Below are 18,515 nucleotides of genomic sequence, written 5' to 3'. Positions count from 1 at the left end.
CTTGATACATGAGTGGCAAGGTAAGCAATTCACTTGAAGCTTTTGTATATTAGAAACAAAGTACAGTTGAAAGGAAGAGGGGAGAAATTAGTGGATGATATTACCCTTCTCCACAAAAGAAGAAAGTAGAATACAGAACCTTCTCAAGAAATGACTGTTTAAAGAATATACAGAAATTTCTTATGTGAAAAAACTCTCAATACAACTATTTTTAAAAAGCAAATTCTACAATGAACAGCTATTATGTTGTCTAAAAAAATTGAAGAAAAATTAAGTTGGGGTAAGTTTAAAGCGTATCATAATAAAGAAAACAAATGCTATTTTATCAAATCCAAGTTTGAAAGGGAAAAGGAAAAAGCATAGAATCTTAGGAAGATGAAAAACTACTTGACTTTTTCCTGTACTTTTGTTTACCATGTTTTGCATGTGTTCTCTGTTATTTCCCAGATTAAATGAAGCATTAGAATTTTTATTGTCTAAGGTGTAGGAATTATCTCGAATCTCTCCTTTTCTGAATGGCAGCACTCCCTTATCTATTCATATCTCATAAGGGATGGGATGAAAAATGAGATTAACTCAAGTGATTCTCAACCTAAGCTTCCCATTAGAATCAGCTGAAGAGCTTTCAAAAAACATTTGCAAGGCACCAGGCTGGGTGAGTAGTAGATTCAGAGCAATGATAATATATTAAAAGTGGTTCCAGGAATGAGCAAGTGCTTCCAGGGACCCACCTCCAGGCCAAGGTGGATCCTGAAAACGAAGGAGTCCCAAAGGTAGCCAAGTAAACCACCTGAGTTCCACACAGGTCCTGCCATGATAGTGACTTCTGGTCTGCTGGTCCCGGAACCAGCTCGAAGTGCCCAGGCAGTAGCTACAGCTTACAGCTCAGTGGAACCCTCACTGTGTCCTTGGGAAGACAGCACCCCTTTGGGGATCAGAGCCAAACACTGCAGAGCCCAGAGGCTAGCAATGGGAAGCACCCAGTCATCCGCCACCCTGGCTGCCACAGTCTGCCCCTCGGGCTGCACAGAGCCACTTCTCTGGAGACCAATGTTCCTGGGCCTGGAGACCCACGTTTGGATTTACATGGGTCTCTCTTTCTGAGGGGAAACAAGAGAGAGGTTAATGGGATAAACTACAACCGCATCCTTATGGTTGATCTTGGGCTGCAATTAACTCATCTTTTCCTTCCTCTGCTGTCCATTCCAAATTCCCTTGGCCTCAGAGATCACGTCTGCTGGTCTTGGAGGCTTGTGTAGTGGTATGACCCCAATACTCATTCCTGAGAAGTCTGACCTCCTGGCAATCATACCCTCTCAGGTCAGGATTGTTGTACTTGCTCATTCTCAGCCACCGGCCAGGCGAGGGAGGAACAAGTAGCTACAACAGCCACAGGCGTCTGGACCGCATTGCAGCAGGAAGCCATCACCATCTCTCCTTCAGCATATAGTGACTGTTCTACTTGTCTGGCGCTTGTTTATGCATGGCAGCAATAATTTAATTTTCTTATTTCTTTTGAATCCTCTAGTTCAGTGCCTTGCAAATAGCAGATGTTCAATAAATGGTTTTTGGTTGACAAGTTCACAATATGTATTCTGGAGATATTTTGCAATAAGTGTCATATTGACTGACATTGATACTCACAATATAACATTGTATATATTTTTGCTTGAAGCATAAGTAAAACTCTTTGGCTAATTACACATCACATCTGAGTGAGTTATATAAGGGTGTGTAAGAGGATGTGTAAAAGTGTACAAACATGGGGGAGAGCGAATTTGAATCACAGAGAATTTTAGATAAATGATTGAAAATTGGTAGGCATGGGCTGTAAGATCAACAGCCCCACTGACAAGGTCCAACGTCCTATAAGGTTTCACAATCGCTTTCTCATATCTCAGTGCATTGTTACTTGTTTCCATTTCTTCCTCCCCAAACCATGAATGATGAGGGCTGTCTGGTCATTTTTACATTCTCAGTAGCTTATTCTTAGCATCTGCTCACATTGAATGAATGGGAGAGGTGAAATAATGGCTGAGATAGTGGTGGGATGCAGAGAAATCTCTTGATTTGAAATAAGAAACCATGGTAGGAACTTTGGGGGTGCGATGAACGCTAGGGAATACAGACCCGGAGTTGCAGAGATCTAGCTCTTCTCTTAATGTCAGATCTGAAGAAAGGCACTATATCTTTCTGTGACTATTTCCTCATTTGTTAAACAAACACTGAGAAAATTGGGGGCTGTTTTGAGGAATAAAATAAGTATATAAAGAACCTAGGGTAATGCCTGGCTCATAGACAATTTGGGTGCTTTAAAGCCCAAGGCCAATGGTGGAAACATTTGAAAGGTTTACTTGGAGCACATATGCTCACAGGAAAAAGGAAAGGAAAGGAAAGGAAGGGAAAGAAAAAGGTAGGGAAGGGGAGGCGAGGGGAGGGAAGGGGAGGGGAGAGGAAAAAATCCAAATCTGTTCTCTATAACATAATTATGTATACAGTGCTTGAGGTGGGAGGACTTACTGATCTTTCAGAACAAAGCCAGCGTGCCTGATTCCCTAGTACATGCTGTAAAGAATATCCTAAAAGGAAACTGTGCCGAGTCTTCTAGCTGAGCTATTGAAAATTATTTCAGGGTGTGCAGTATTGAGTTAACGATCAAATCAAATGTCTGTATTCTGATGATCAGGAACGACTTTTTAGATGCTCCTACCAGTCTTCTTCCCTCTGAATACATGAAAAAATGAATGCAGTTCTACGTTCATATTTTTAAAACTGGGCTCTCCACAAGCTTCACTTTAGCTAACTTGTTCATGATAACTCTCATAACTGCAGAGCATTCTCCACACAGAGGCAGAGAGATGTGGCGATCTCTTAGCTGAAAGATTTTTCTTTCAGTCAGTTGGAACCTGACTTGCAATGACAGCATCTTAAATTATGAACTAATATTTTTGTTCATGGCTATTACTAATGTATATATGATGTTGACAATATGGAATTTATTCTTACTAGATTGATTTTTATAATGTGTCTCATATTGCTGTTATTATAATCTCCTCTTCTTAAGTTCAATTCTTATTTATTAAATTGAATGTGGAGAAATGAATAGAATTCTAAATCATGGAATTAGATTCCTTCACCTGGCTGGACCTCAAATTTCTCATCTGTAAATGGAGTGGACCGTTTGATTTGAGGATCTTCCTACAACTGACATTCCATGATTCGATGACCTTTCCCAAAAATTTGTTAACTATTTTATGTTGAGGAGCATTAGATATAAAAGTAAATACGAAACCTAAATCTAAAAGAGATCAGGATGGACTTACATGAAATCTGGCTACAAACCTGAAGAAATCCCCACAATAAGTCAATGAGAACCCTATTCTTCATCTGTTTTGAGGTTAATTTGGTATGTTTGATCACTGGGAATTTTGGGGGGTTGACAGTGGAATGGAAGGTCTAGGTTCTATATGTTTTTCACCTCTTTACCCATGGAAACACAAGATGCAAAGGATGTTGGAAGGCAGGGTCCCTTGAGCATTTGTGAGCTTTACGTTTTTAGAGAAACATAATGATCATCAGGTCCATCTCTCCTCAGTGTCTTCAGAATTAGTTGTCTGTGGTGCTAGCAGGACCTCTACACTGTATAAGGCCAGGGGTCTCCATGCTCACTTTACCCTGCTGTATAATGAAGCAGTGGTATCCACGCCCAGGTCTTTCTGCCTGTGATTTTCCTCTTCCTTTGCTTATATTTTTACAACATCCTATTTTTTTTGACCAATGATTTATTTAGCACAGTAATGATTGTGCTAAATTGGGTTTTATAACATCAGGTTTTGATTCTGGCAGGAACCCTGAGCAGATGAAAGTCCAAAGCTCAGAGTTCTAGTCATTCTCTCATCTAGCTCTTTTCTGTCCTCCAGAACACAGTAATAAGTCCCTTGAAACATGGTGCACAAAACATCCATTTCATCAAAAACAATGATAAAAGAGACCCACTATAAGGTATTTTTATGTTCCTCCAGATGGGTTTTGTATATATGGGTCAAAATCCTTGCAAAATTATCCCACAATGGTACAACCCCCTGGCTGAACTTTTGGCAGTTTCTAGTAGAGTTAAACCGCACCTTTCTATAGTCTAACTATTCTGCCTTTTTTTTTTTTTTTTACAGAAGGAGAATTTAATAAGTTACAAGTTTACAGGTCTAAAGAAGTGAAAGTGTCCCAATTAAGGCACCAGCAAGAGGCTACCTTCACTTAAGAAAGGCTGAAGCAATTCTGCTTTTAATCTCTCTCCAAAAGAAATGGACATAAGTCCACAAAAATCCTTACACAGGAATGTTCCCAGTAGCTTTGTTACTAATAGACAAAAACTAGAAACAGAAAAAAAGAGCGAATGAATAAATTTTGATATTGCCATACTGTGGAATACTACATGGCAAGAAAAATGAATGATGCTGATTCATGCAACAACATGAATTAACTTCAAAAATACTATGCTGAAAGAAAGAAGCCAGATACAAAAGAGCTTATAGTATATTTCCATCTATAGGAAGTTTCAGGTATAGGCAAAACTAAGCTCTGAAGATAGAGGTCAGAATAGTGGTCACCTCTGAAGGGTGATATTGACTGGGAGAGTCTGAGGGAACTTCTAGGGTAGTGGAAATGCTCTATATCTTGTTCTGGGTAGTGGTTACACAGACTTATACATATATATAAAAAATCACTTTTCTCTTGTATTTGTTTTTATCATTGCTATCACAAATTACTACAAACCTAGTGGCTTAAAACAACACAAATTTACTATCTTATGGTTCTGTAGGTTGGAAGTCTGATACAGATCTCACTGCTAAAATCAAGGTGTCAATAGAATTGCATTCCTTTCTGGAGGCTCTGGCCAAGAATTTGTTTACTTGCCTTTCCCTGCTTCTAGAGGATGCGTACCCTCCTTAGCTAATGACCACTTTCTCCAGCCAAAGCCAGCAATGAGGATGGAGTCCTTGCATCGCCTAGCTCTGATCTCCTTTGCCTCCCTCTTGCATATTTATGGACCCTTGTGATTACATTGGGCCCAGCCGATAATTAATCACATCTGCAAAATCCCTTTTGCCATGTTAGGTAATATAGTCACTGGTTCCAGAGGTGAGGATGCAGACATCTTTGGGGGTCACAAAGATCTGTGTATTATGTGGGACTAATACCTTGATAAATAAATAGATTAAGTCTACTGGGGAAAAAATGTATCAGGCAGAAATCTGAATAAATATCAGGCTCATGAAGGAGTTCATCAAGATTTAGCACACAAACCCACAGAATCCAAACCACTAAAGGTTAATTCATAGCTGGTAATTCATAGTAAGTCTAACCCAAATGATCAGTCCATACGTGGTGCCTGATGAATGCAGGTGGCTGAAGGATGCACTGACGGAGACTAGACTGGCGAACGATGGTGTATACTTATGAACAAAGGTTGTGCTGCTACAAAAAGGGTCAAAGTCGTAAGGGATGCAACGATGTGAATGAACATGTGGGACATTTGGTGAGACAAAATAAGCCAGAAACAAAAGAACAAGAATGGGGTGGTCACCTTTAGAAAATGCTTATAAGAAAACAGGGGCCTAGATTGTAAACTTTTAGAGCGGACACATTGAGCCCGGAGTGGTGATTATTTCTGGATTTTAAGAGGCTGTTATATACATACGTAACCTGATATTTAGAGATAAGAACGAAGCCGAGCAGGTTGGGGTTAAAGTAATTCAGAACCTAGGAATAAGGAAAACAGTGTCTATATTTTAGAAGCACACATACTCTTTGAGACCAGTGGAAGAAAGTTTTACTTGCTCTGCAACTGAAATTTTCTGTAGTGCATAAACTAACACAACCTATCTCTATAGCTCATTTGAACAACTGAAACACAGGGAGCACAGAATAAGAAAGAGGTGCTTTAATCCTGTATAGATTATTGTAATGCCTGGAAACATCCTAGAGTATATTAAGTAGATAATCACAAAATATTGGCAAAGTCCCCTGAGGGAGGGGAGAAAGAATATGGAACTATTAAACCTTACCATCAGAGAATCCCCTTTTAGTGTGTCAAATCTTAGGGACACCCAAATCAATAGGCCATGCCCTCAATTAGGAGGCTTACTCTTGCGAAGCTTTTGTAGGTAGCAAAAAGCATAGACTACCTATAGGCATGCCTAAGAGTTACTTCTGGAGGACCTCTGTTGTTGCTCAGATGTGGCCTCAGTCTCTCCAAGCCCGACTCTGCAAGTGAAATCACTGCCCTCCCTCCTGCGTGGGACATGACATCCAGGTGTGAAAGTCTCTCTGGCAACATGGGAGATGACTTCCAGGAATGAATCCAGACCTGGCACCATGCTATCAACAATTCCATCCTGACCAAAAGGGGGAAAAGGAGTGTAATTAATGAAATATCAGTGGTAGAGAGAATTCAAATAGAGTCAAGAGGCTACTCTGGAGGTCACTTGTTCTAGTTTGCTAGCTGCCAGAATGCAACACACCAGAGACGGATTGGCTTTTAATAAAAGGGGATTTATTTTGTCAGTTTTTCAGAGGAAAGGCAGCTAACTTTCCACTGAGGTTCTTTCTTACATGGGAAGGCACAAGGCGATCTCTGCTGGCCTTCTCTCCAGGCCTCTGAGTTCCAACAACGTTTCCTGGGGTGATTCCTTTCTGCATCTTCAAAGGTCTGGGCTGAGCTGCAAGTGCTAAGATGAGATATGCTGAGCTGCTTGGGCCATGCTACGTTGCACTCTCTCATTTAAGCACCAGCCAATTAAATCAAACATCATCATTGCAGCAGACACGCCTCCTAGCCTACTGCAGATGTAATCAGGAACAAATGAGGTTCACGTACCATTGGCTCATGTCCACAGCAACAGAACTAGATGCCTTCAACTAGCCAAGTTGACAACGCAATCTAACTACCACATTGCTCTTATGCAAGCTTCAGGTAGACCTTGCTACCTATCACAGCCTGCCAACCCCCAACCAGGACCATTTCAGCCAATCCTAAAGAATACCTAGGGCAACAGATAAGATTTCACAAGGGTTCATACACTAGAGTAACTTTCCAGAAACCTACAACCTCCAGGTGGTTCCCAGGTAAGTCCTGAAACCTAACCCAGCCTCTCCAGAACATCAGACAGTTCACCTCCCTACCCCATATTAGTGACAGACCCTTCCAATATCAAAAATTTGGAATTGCCATAGCCCAAACAACCCTAAAGAGAGTTATGGAAAGATCAAAGGTGATGGTGAAGTTATACATAGAAGACAGGATTTAACAAATGAATATGAATGCTGAATCCTTACATTGATATCTCTTTTAGTCTCCAGTGTCTTAGAGCAGCTAGAAATAAAAACCTAAAATTGTGAAATTGTAACCCATGTCAAAGTCTGAAATATGTTCTACAATTAATTGTGATGCTGTGCTTTGTAATTTATAGCTTTTTTGTATATATGTTATTTTTTCACAAAAAAAGGAAGAAAAGTCAATTGTGATGATAAAAAAATATTTAGCCCCCTAGACGCCTATATTCTGGAGCAGCTAGAAGGAAAAATATGAAAGGATCATATGGTAGCCCATGACAAACTCTGGGATCTGTCCTGTAACCACTTGTTGAAGAGTACTTTGAAAACTATTGCTTTTTTATTTCTTTGTTTTGTTTATATGTTATACTACACAATAAAAAAGTTAAAAATAAATAATCAATCCAATTCAGAGGTAAATAAAATATGTGAACTTATGCTTTCATTCAGCAGGTGAGCATATGCAAAATCCACATAAAGTACAATTCAGTACATAAAAACGTTGTGAAGCCTGAGACCAATTGATTTGTATATGTCACGCCCCTTTTACTACCTTGCTCAAAAGGCTGCTAAATGTTATTTGATGATATGGATCATTTGATTTGCAGTTAACTTTGACTTTTAATGCATAAACCAGTCAAAAGATAAAGTAATCATCCCAATCATGGAGGTTTTTAGTTTGAGCTTCCCATCTAAATCTGCAGTTTAATTAACCTAGCTGTAAAACTGAAATGTTCAAGAAAACGCAGAAATATTAAATGGTGGCAAAATCATGGAAATAGATGCAAGGAATGTTATCAGCCTTTGTTTGTTTTTTTTTTCAAGTCATTTTAGCCATTGCTCTGTTCACATTAATACATATTTACAACAGATTATTTTCTATTTAAATTGACAGTATTTGCCTAATAAGAAAATAAATACTCTGCCATATGGTCTCAGTTATATTCGAGCTGCTTTGCCAGTATGTATTACCACATTTGCTTACTCAAGAAAAGCTCTGTAAATTAAGCTAAAGAAATAACATAAAATGAAAAGCTCTGCCTCTGGCTCCCTTCCAGCCTAATCCTACTTACCTCGGGTACACCTGATGCCCTGCTAAAGATCTGGGCCATTTTGATTCTTGCATGTCCTGGGCCTGGATATTGTGCCAAGTGTCTTTCACTAGAAGCAATTTTGCTTCTCTGCTGATGATAAACAACGCTAACCCTGCACGTTGGAGTTTGCCAAGGAAGGAGCATATCCCCCTATACCATTTGCCAATTGATTTCTCACCACTTCCGAGCATGGGATGCCCCTTTGGTCTCAGAAGTTGGGGGAGGAGAATGTTTGTGTGTGCACATAACTTAGCCCTGAAGGTAAAGATTCAGACATCAATACTGGTGGGCCAACTCACAGATAGGAAAAGTCACATTCCCTGGGCCACACTACCACTAAGTGATGGAGTCAGGATTTGGGTGCAGGCAGTCTGACCCCGCGGGATTAACTGCCATCCCACATGCCTCCCAAGCGACAGAAACCTTGGCCATGCATGCTTAGCATAGTTTCACCTCCCCTTTCCTCATGTTGGCTGGGTGGGAGGGAGGAGCACTGTGCTCCCTGGGATTGCAGTCATCTTAAAATGGCATTGAGGATCCAATGCAGGCGGACTTGAGGTCAACAGATCCCCGAAAGACGCATGTGTTCCAGAGTTCCAGGTCATTCTTAGCTGAACCAGGCCAGCGATGCAGCTCCAGGTGTATCCCAGGTCCACCAGAGCCTCTAGGACCAGAACGACCTGGGAAACAGAAACAAAATCCCACTAAAAAGGAACACTTGGCTTCCCAGGAAGATGTCCCAGATGTTGGACACATTTGGAGAGCCAACACTGCTTATACTAGACAGGCTTTAAGAGGATTTAATGAGGGTAGAGAACAGAGCTGTGTCATCTCCAACAGCTTCTTGCTCATTACAATCTGTACAGAGAGGCCTAGCCTGTACCGATAGTTCAAGGTAAAAACTACATGCAAACTTGCTAATAGAGCTGTGACTTTCAAAGGCCCAAAGGTATAATATACTCTTATGTCAACAGCAATTTACATCTACAAGCGCCTGACATTAAGGGACACATGGTTGTCACCTAGGCCTTCCAGGAAGTCCATTCTTCATTTATTCATGAAATCTTAATTTAGCACTTACTATGGCCTAAGTACTGTGCCCTCATTGCTGCAACAAACTAAAACCACCAGGGGTTTACATTACTGTTGGGAAAGCAAAGAAAGAGTTTTACCAACCAAGTATGCAACATAAATAAACAAATATAATACATAAATTATATTATTCCTCTCTTTCTCTACATATATGGAGAGAGAGAATAAATGCTTACTGTAATGAGAACAAAGTCCAGAGTACTAAATAGAGAATAATAGGTAAAGCCTTTGGAATTGAGCCTTGAAGGATGAGATGAAGCAGCTTTTGAAGAATTGGGAGCAGAGCAAGAAGACAGAGGGAAGAACAGCTTGTGTTTCTGGGGCAGATAGCCACCCCACCCCAGATCCTATAGTCACCACTTCCCCACCACCATCTGCCCCTTGGTCATTCATGAAGGGAGAATAGCAGGAAAAATGACCCTTGGATATGAGTCTAAGTCCCTTTTTAACATCCCAGACCACATCTCCCGTATACACATCTTGGCCTCACGAGGAAGACAGTTTAGTCTGGTGTGAAAAACTGAACGTCCATGAATCCAAATCTAGCCCTCACTCTTCTCGGGGTGTGCCCTGTTAGCTGTGGCCCAATTCACTTAGCGAGTTTGGGTTTCTATACAGTACAAGGGTTAGACTGTAAGTCCCTTACATCATTCCTGTAGCTTATGATTATCTGATAATAGTAAGCTTGTACCATCACTTAATCTTTTTTATTCCATCCTATAAACCACACCATATTATATAGTTTCTATTCCATACTATTGGTTTTTAAGAGCTTACCTTTGTGGTTTTTCAAAATGGATAAAATAGGGGAGGTCACTCCAAATGGTCCGTCACCCCAAACATCCCAACTATGCAATTGCTTTTTCCATAAACGTCCTGTCTTGCACCTGCCCATTATAATTTGCCCTGAATAGTGAGTAAACCTCTCATTTTCCCACGTTACTAATTTCATCTGGCATTTTTTCCTCAGTTCGATTCAAGCATTCTCAAAATATGTCCTTTAGAAATTCCTTTTTCCCAAGGTATCCATTTGTCTCCTGACAGGCTGTACCACCCGTCACCACTGACTCCTGTGGAGAGCACACCCCAGGGGGGCTCAGTGGTTTCTTATCTGTACTTAGAGGCAATTTCCACCGAATTGCTAAAATCCCCACTTAATGACCAGCTGTCGTAAAGGAGGGAAGACTTTTGTCCTTAAAGCAGCGATTCTTACAATCCAATCTATGTTGATACAAAAACAGGAAAAAGGGCGGGCCACTGTGGGTCAGTGGCAGAGTTCCCGCCTGCCATGCCTGAGACCCGTGCCTGCCCATGCAAAAAAAAAAAAAAAAAAACAGGCAAAGCTCATGGATGGGCTGACTTCTAAGTCAGGTGATTCCCTTTGGGTAAGAGGAAGGGGTGGTGAAGAGATGAGCAGCAGGTGGGAAGCTTCTGGGTCCGGTGACGTTCCAGCGCCTGGCAGGGGGGGTGCTACGTATGGGAGCGTCCACTTTGATAATGTATCGAGCTGCACACTGATGATTTTCACACTTTATTGTAGGCAGTTGTGCTTTAATTCAAAGTTTATCAACAAACGCCAAAAGTGCTCTGCACACTTAACCACTAAAGGACTCGACATAAGCTGAAGAGCACAGGCTCTAGGGCTGAACTCCTTGGCGTCTAATTTGGGTTTTCCTACTTTCTTGCCCCAGGGCTGTCCCTGTCTATAAAATATGAGGATGAAATTACCAACCGCAGAGGGTTGTTCCGAAGATAAAAAGAGTTACAGTCTTTTAAAAAAATCCTTTCAACAATGCCAGCCCATAGAGGGCACTATTTAAGTATTATTTATTATCTTTACAAAAGATGACTGGCCTCATCACTGGACTTTAAGAGTGTAACCTTCTGCGTAGGATCTGAGCCCAAGATGCCTTGGAGGGCACGGCCCCAGCCTACCTTGCCTCATGACTCCCAGTCCAGGCTTCCCCTCCTTGGTAGATGTGTCTATCATTCACCCATTGGCTAGAAATCTCGCCTTCCACTTGGATTTCTCTCTTCCCCCCCTTTACCCATGCAGCTATCAGCAAGTGCTGACAATTGTCCATCCAAATCCACTCTCTTGCCTCATACCTGGACTCCCACCACCTAATCTACCTGCCTCCACCCTTGGCTCCTCCCACAGCAGCAAAAATAACCTTCTAAAAGTATATAGAAAATGGTGCTGTTCCTCTAAAAACCTTTTAAAAGCTTCCCATTAAACTGTGAAGGGGAAAAAATCCCACGTTTATTTGCTGTGGTCTACAAAGCCATGTGTGCTATGTGACCTGTACCTGCCCTTCACTTTGTACAGTCCCTATTCTACCCTATTCTACAGATGAGGAGACTGAGGCTCAGAGGTGAAGAAACTCACACCCGGGACACACAGCTAGTGAGTGTCAGTAGGGCTTGAACTCTGACAGTCTCACCCCAGCCTCAGAGCACTCACTCCCCACCCCAGAAACCCTGTGGTTATGCCTGTCCCATAGACTCAGGTGTGTTTTTCCCTCTGCGGGGAACCCTCCCCCCTCCCCCTTTTTGTAATGCTAATTTGTTCTTACCCTCTGACTCTCAGCTTAAATGCCACTCTAAAAGTCAGCCCTGACCCCACTGTATTAAAAAGGTACTGCTCACCATTATTCTCAGCCCTTTCTTTACTTGCTTTGCATCACTTACCTTAATTCAAAATCATTTAGTCTGTTCACCTGATTTTCTCTGCCTTCCACAGCAGTACCTAACCCCATGAGGATGGGCGCCACATCCATCTTATTTCTGCTGCTTCTCTGATACCTGGGACACAGGAGTAGTTAGCAAATACTGAATGAATGAAGAAATGAAGGATGCATGATTTCCATGCTGGCTGATTGCCATTGTTTAACAAGAGGGAGAGCTAGCCCCAGTATTTAGCCACTGTTTTTTAAACACTTTCTATTAAGTTATCAGCAATTTTTTTTTTATTTTTACTCATCTTTTTAAGCACTTCTTGATTTAAAGACTTCATATCCTCATGGATCTGGCATTCTCCTGAGGAAAGTCAGACAAGGGATGTCTTAGTTTGCCAAGGCTGCTATGACAAATAGCACACAATGATTTGGCCTAAACACAGGGATTTATTGGCTCACAGTTTGGAGGTTGGAAGTCCAACACCAAGGTGTCAACAAGGCCAGGCTCTCTCCCCAAGATCTGTAGCGTTCTGGTGCTGGCTTGCTGCAGCCCTGGGACTCCTTGGCTTGCAGCTCTGCCTCCCATCACATGGTGTTCTCTCTCCCTGTGTCTGCTCCTCTGGTTTTGCTGGCTTCTGGCTTCTTCCTGTGGCTTTCTTTGACTATGTCTAAACTTTCTCTTTATAAGGCTTCCCATCATACAGATTAAGACCCATGCTGATTCAATTTGGCCACGTCTTACTAATAACATCATCTTCAAATGGCCCTATTTACAAATGGGTTCACACCCACAGGAACACAGGTTAAGATGTGACCATGTATTTTGTGGGGTGTATGATTCAAACCCCAACAATGGACATCAGACAAAATAAAGGAGTAAATTATAGAGCATATTAAAAGGTCACAGTGCTTTGGAAAGAGAAGAAATAGAGAAGGTGTGGTAGACTGCTACACTGCTGGTCCCCAAGGATCCTCACCAACTGGTCCATGCCCTTCTGTAGCCCCTCCCACATAGCCACAAGCCTTGGCCATGTGACTCACTTTAACCAACGGAAAATCAGCAAGCATGATGCAACACAAGAGGTTTGATGTGCAACTGCACATTGGAGGTTTACCTCTTGGATACTCCCTCTAGGAAGTGAGCCACCATGTTCTAAGGAGGCTTAGGCCAGACTACTGAATCATGAAACCCCACATGTAAAGGATCCCTGGCAAAGGAGTATCATCTTGGACACGCAAACCTCAGCAGAGCGCCCCATTGAACGCACTCATTTGTGACCTCAGCTATACCACATGGAACAGAAGAACGATGCAGCCATGCCCTGTCAATGCACAGAATTTTGAGAAATAATCAACTGTGATTTGAGCCACTAAGTGTTGGAGTGGTTTATTATGCAGCAATAGACAAATGAAGCAGTAAGGTAAATGGAATTAGGGTTGCCAGGTGGTGGGCAGAGGAGGCTTCATTGGAAGCTTACATGTGTTTCTCTGATTGCATGTTTGTTTTGAATCTGTAAGGGTAAAGACCTTGTCTGAATGTGCATTATTGTGTTCTCAATGCCCACGATGTTTCTTAGCATATAGTGATGTTCTACAAAAGTAGTGGGAAGAATTGAGTTCTGATGGACATCCTACTGAGGAAAGTAGGTCCAAGAGTCAATGATGGCTCACATAATAAATTTCAAGGACTTCATAAAATGCCATGACTTTTTAGTAACATAGGTGCAGACACTCACATTTTTTTCAAGGGCTAACCAGTCCATGCAACCTCCAAAGCACCCCTCATAAGAGGAAACAGTCCACATGACAATTAGACCAGAGTTCTGACTCTGGTCCCAGCAATTATAATCCCCAACAAGTTAGCGAACCTCTCAGAGTTTCTGTTTTCTCACCATAAAACTAGGGTCCTGAGCTAGGTGATCTCTAACTTCTTTTCCAATTTCAACTTTCTAACATTTAAGATGGCTAAAAAATTAAGTGAAACATGGGGATGTATTGGGTTTATCACAGAGAAGTGTAGTGGTAAGAGGAAAAAATAATCCCATTGGCCTCCAATGAAATATTAGGATACAGATGGTAATTCTGTCTTTCTTTTGAAGAAAAAAAACGTTTTGAACCATAAGAAATAAAATGCTTCTTTTTTCTTTGCTTGCTTACAATTTCAAAAGAAATTTTATTGTAGAAAAAGGAAATCACTACTCCTATGCCTAGAGAGATAAAGGAACGTGAGAAGAAATTTGAAACATCTAAATTAGAAGCTAGTTTTTACAGAGAGGTTTGAAAAAATTGGTGGGGTCCGATGTCCCTCCCCTAAGCTGTCTAGCATAGATTGTCTTCATAGCATGAGTCTTCTCATGAGGAATGAAATGAGCCTTCTCACCTGAGATGGGAGACCTAAAATGAAATCTTTCTAGGTCAGAGATTTTTGAAAACCTATGATAGGCCTCTCCTCTATTAGCTCTTAGGCCAGACTACTGAATCATGAAACCCTACATGTAAAGGATCCCTGGCAAAGGAGTGTCATCTTGGACATGCAAACCCCAGCAGAGCACCCCACTGAATGCACTCATGAGTGGCCTCAGCTATACCACATGGAATAGAAGAACTATGCAGCCACGCCCTGTCAACACACAGAATTGTGAGAAATAATCAACTGTTATTTGAGCCACTCCTCTCATAAGAGAGGAGTTGAATGTCTCAACAGAATCAGCATAGGGTAAGGTAATGAGGGAAAACTCAGGAAAATTGGGCTGAATGAGAAAGAGAAAAAACAGAAATCATTGTCCAAGGACAGAATGGGCCATCATGAGCAAATGCATCCAGGGACATAGCGATTCTCATCCAACTCCTATGAAAACTGAAATCCAAGGAGATTCTGATGTCAAGAAGTACAATGGAGGTAAGACTTAACAAGGGCGTGCAGGAAGAAATCATTCAGGGGAGAACAGCGCAAGCCAATGGTCCTGGGAAAATGGACTGGAAACGAGGAGAAGCGAAGAGCTATGTGAGGGGCAAAGAAATGCCAGGACAGAGGAGAACAGCAGATGTCTTTGCCTACTCTCAGATATGCGTGGGTAGGAAGGAAAGCAGAGAGGTGATCGTAACATAAAAGATTACTTTCTCAGTTATCTATGGCTGCATACGAACCATCTGAAAACTGTGTGGATTAAAATAGCACTAATACATTATTTCTTGCAATGCTGTGAACTGGTTTCTGAGGATTTTGCCTGGGCTCATTCAGGCTCTGTATTCCCCTGGGACCCAAGATGGCCACACCACAAGTCCGGCAGTTAGTGTGACCATCTGCTAAGGCACCTTACTTCTTCTCTATGTGGCCTCTCATTCTCCAGTAAAACAGAACGACTTCCCAACATGGTAGCTTGGTAATGTTCCAAGAGAGCACAAACTGCAAGCTCTCCTGAAGTTCAGATGTGGGAACCCGCACAATGTCACTTCTATGACATTGTAATGGTCAAAATAAGTCACAAGGCCAGGGCAGAAGAAAGGGGTGGAGAAACAGACTTCACCTCTTAATGGTAGAGTTGCAAAATCATGAAGCCATGTTTTTCAATCTACCTCGAAATCTAATACTTCAGCCCTCTTCTTTAACCCAATTGAAAATTATTCTCGAACTCTACTAGTTGACTGGATGAAAGTTACCTTTAGACTACCTGGTGGAATTCTCTATGATTCTATGTATGAAGCCAGGAAACCTGCAAACAGTTAAATGTTCAGTGAAAAATAAGTTGATGCTTGAGTGATGCTGACACTTATAGTGAACATCCCAGGAACCTGTAATGATTTCTGGGAAATTAAGTCTAATCTGAGAAAGCTTGCCTCATTTAAAAAGGGAATGCTAAGTGGTTGATTAATAAAACTCCTTTCAAGAATTTTCTGATAGAATTAGCAATTATCATTAATTCTATTTTTAATTATTTTACAGGATGATTTTTCTAGAAACATTATTGACTACAATGAGTTTTTCTTGTTTTAATAAGTGAATTCTTCTTTAACTGGAAGAAAAAACAGATACTGGATAAAACACAATGTTTGTTTTTGCAAATAAGACTTAATTCCTTCCTTTAGAAAATGAATACAAACAACTATCTGCCATGAACTTACTTTCAAAAGCATAATACTATTTGGTTTGACTTTGTCAGGTTATATTTGTTTTTACTTTGAGCAAGATGAGTTCTACATATTTTCACAGAGCTCAGGGCAGTGGTGGTTGGTTTTTGAGGTACCCTCTTGGAACACTCCTATGGGATGCCTCTGAGCCCAAATCAGTACATACATAACCACTCTGATGACTGATTTCTTAAACATATGGCAGAGAGAGGAAAATATTAATATTAATTACGAAGAAGTTAATTGGATTCAAACTTCTTGGAAATCTACGTGATTTTGTCAAATTAATTCAAGTTTAAAGATCATTGGTCTAACCCTAAATATATGAAGAAAGGAAGCAACTTGAAAAAGGTATCTCTAACCTGGCTCTTTTAGCTAAGGGTGGGCTGTTCTTAGATTAGTACTTCTAAAATTTTAGTGTGCTTAAGAATCACCTGGACAGTTTGTTAAAATACAGATTCCTGGGCCCTGCCCCAAAGATTCTGATTCCTGAGTGGAATCTGACAGTTTGCATTTCTAACAACATCCCAGATGATGGTGGTGCTTCCAGTTCATGGACCCTCAAGTAGGACTGTACTAATCTACAATAGATGTAATAAGTCTGCCAAATATACTTTTTATAGAAGAAAGCACACGTTTTATATTTCACCTTGGTTAAAAGATGACCTACAGGCATTCTGACTTATGAATGATATAAAGGAGCTTAACTAGTTACTCTTAAAAGTAGATTCTATTGAAATTTGGATTTTCTTTCTTTTTCTTCCTTTCTCTCTCTCTCCCTCTCATTCTTTCTTTTTCTAAGCTTTCACACATTTCTAACAATGGTCTTGGGCATTAAAATACCCAAATTTCCCAAATAATAATGGCAACTTGTCAAATTAAACCATGGTAGATTGTTTAAAGGCCAGAAATTCCTACATCCCTGTAAGTATGCTGCTTTGCAGTGTGGCTTTGCTGCACCACCACCCAGAACTGGATTCTATTTCCCCACCTTCTCTTTTTCTTCCCCACCTTCTGATCTGAGTTGGCCTTGCAACTTGCTTAACCAGTAGAGTACTGGAAGTGACATTATACAGCACCTAGTACTCAAGAGGCCTTGTAACTTTGACATTTGCCTCTTTGGAAAACTGTCTTGAAACTACCATGTAAGGAAACCAGTCCAGCTTGGTGGAGGGTGAAAGAGCACAAACGAGAACTGAGGTACCCAGCACCAAATGCCAGATATGCAAGGGCGCCATCTTGGACTTTGACCCCAGTTGACCTTCATCTTAATGCAGCCTCACGAACAAGTCCAGACAAAACCAGTGGATGACCCACCCAGAACTCACCTAGAAAAGGGAGAAATAACAAATTGTTTTTGAACCACTAAATTTTGGGGTGTCTTGTTGAACACCAATAATTGACTGATACAGCCATCTTGCATGTTTTGGTAAATCTGGGTTAGGAAGGAGTTTGAGAATCCACAACCAGGACAAAAATAATAAGGTAGTGGCGCCTCACAGTCAGTAAAGCCTAAAGGTCAGGATGACAGAGCCCTCATCCATCAGTAAAAGGACAAGTGCATTGGCCCATCCTCATTTTTCTACACTCATCACCTGGAAAAAAATACCATCATTAATGATTCTGCATCTGGTGAAGTAAATAATCAATGACATGGTCAAGAAAAATGACTCCCTGGTCTTCTGGGTTCACCTTAAGCTTGGAGGATATAAGCAAAGCTTCCGAAAGTTTCAGAACACCATCAATAGTATACAAAAGAGAAGTGAAGAGGATGCCGGGAATTCCCCAATACCCGGAAAGAACATTCACTGTGGTAAAAATGAAGCAACTCTTTCAAGAACACAAGTACTGAGCACTTAACATTTACTTTTTCAAGAAAAATGGGCAGGATTTGCACTGAAGGAATATCTTCCGCCAATTGTGAAGAAGATGGTAATCACTTCCTTCATAGACCTCCCTCGAATGACCTGAATAAAAATACTTTATAATATTACTTTGACTTTTAGAAATCACTGATAATTTTAAAATTTCATTTTCAATGGATTTGATTTGATTCTGGGAGGTGAGGTAGAGTACATGTTATTGTTCTCAATTAAGGGGAAAAAACTGAGTCTGAAATCTAGATAAAAACTTGCCCAGCTCAATATCCAGTTGATAAACAAATCAGCATTCCTCTTCTAGTCCTTGAATC

Source organism: Tamandua tetradactyla, chromosome 3 (genome assembly GCF_023851605.1).
Source record: "Tamandua tetradactyla isolate mTamTet1 chromosome 3, mTamTet1.pri, whole genome shotgun sequence".
NCBI classification, from domain to species: Eukaryota; Metazoa; Chordata; class Mammalia; order Pilosa; family Myrmecophagidae; genus Tamandua; species Tamandua tetradactyla.
Note: the sequence above shows the minus strand (reverse complement) of the source record.